This window comes from Pholcus phalangioides, unplaced genomic scaffold, assembly GCF_987345545.1.
Source record: "Pholcus phalangioides strain wild (caught in Gottingen) unplaced genomic scaffold, Ppha-v1.0 ptg000017l_1, whole genome shotgun sequence".
NCBI classification, from domain to species: Eukaryota; Metazoa; Arthropoda; class Arachnida; order Araneae; family Pholcidae; genus Pholcus; species Pholcus phalangioides.
In genome coordinates, this window is record NW_028301610.1 from 50,350,663 (window position 1) to 50,352,165 (window position 1,503).

Here is a 1,503-nt window from a genome sequence, read left to right on the forward strand (position 1 = left end):
AAAAAAATCATGATATTCTGTGTAAATCATTTTAAAAATCTACATGCAGAAAGTTTCAAAGGAGAGCAAAGGTAAGGCATGCTCTATAATTTATCAGCACATTTGAGTCAAATTAGACTTTTTACTTTATATCAGTGTTTTCCACCCTTTTTAATGCCACGGTCTCCCTATAGCAAAGGTCGCTTTCGAGCTGCAACCCCCCCCCCCAATAAAATCTAAAATGTATTGTGTTTTATAATTTGCATGCAATGAAAGTAATAATTTAGTTTTACAGAAATGTGTCAGAATGTAATGTTAGTGAATTAAAATGATCTCAGGACTCCCTTACAAGTACTCACATACCCTCAGGGAACTACAGGTTGAAAAATACTGCTTTATAGTATATATATTATGTACAAGCTACATTTTTTTCATATTTGGGGGAGAAGGGTTTGGCTTATATACGATATACATTTTCTGTACACTTGTGGTGCAGATACCACTCATTCTTTTAACAGGTATTAATTCTATAGTCCCAAAAATATTTCTGTAAAGCTGACACTTGCTTTTGGACATTCATAGGCATAATTTGCAATCGGGCCCGTAGCCAGAAATTTTGTTCAGAGGGGAGACCAAAGTGATAGAACAATAGATTTGGCCATCTTTTTTTTTTGGGTAATTTTCTCACATTTCAGGGGGGGGCAGACCTTCAAGTCCCCCCTCTAGCTATGGCCTTGTTTGCAATCATATTTTGATATGTAATTATTAGGGTGACCATACGTCCCGTATTTCCCGGGACAGTCCCGGTATTTTCTGTTTTTATGGTCGTCCCGACTTTTTGGCAAAAGTGTCCCGGTTTTTCCCGTATTTTACACGAAGCCTACTTGAATATTTACTTTTTATTGAAGTCAAAGATTGACATTATTTTTCAACTCATAAATTATTTTATGATAATTACAACTAGAAAAGAGAATATTAATCTCCCACATTCTTGTTGACGTTTTTCTTCGTGGAATTAATTTTAATTCACTTCAATTTGCAGTAATGGTTCATTTCCCACCATTTTGATTTTTCCGTAATTTCAACAATATTTGGCAACTTTTTTTGGATTTGGCGATAATTGGCGATGTCCCGTATTTTCCCGTATTTGGAATCCCAATGTCCCGTATTTCTCTCGAAGAAATATGGTCAGTCTAGTAATTATGAATATATTGAGGAATATATGATTAAACCTGTAGGCTAATCTAAAATACGATCATTTAATTATGGACGCTCTGCATTATTAATAAAATATGGTATATATTATTAAAAATAGGAAACTACATGCACAAAACAATTACGCGTGATTGCTTTGATATAGCTGTCACTTAACATCATCAAATAACATTTAAAAGGAGCATATAAACAATATTCAGAAGCCGCTATTTTGAATGTTCGCCATTACTGCAATAAGCAAAATCCGAGATGGCCTCTTATCCAAAATTAAATCTTCATCTGTGTAGTATATGTGCCCGAAATTGTATG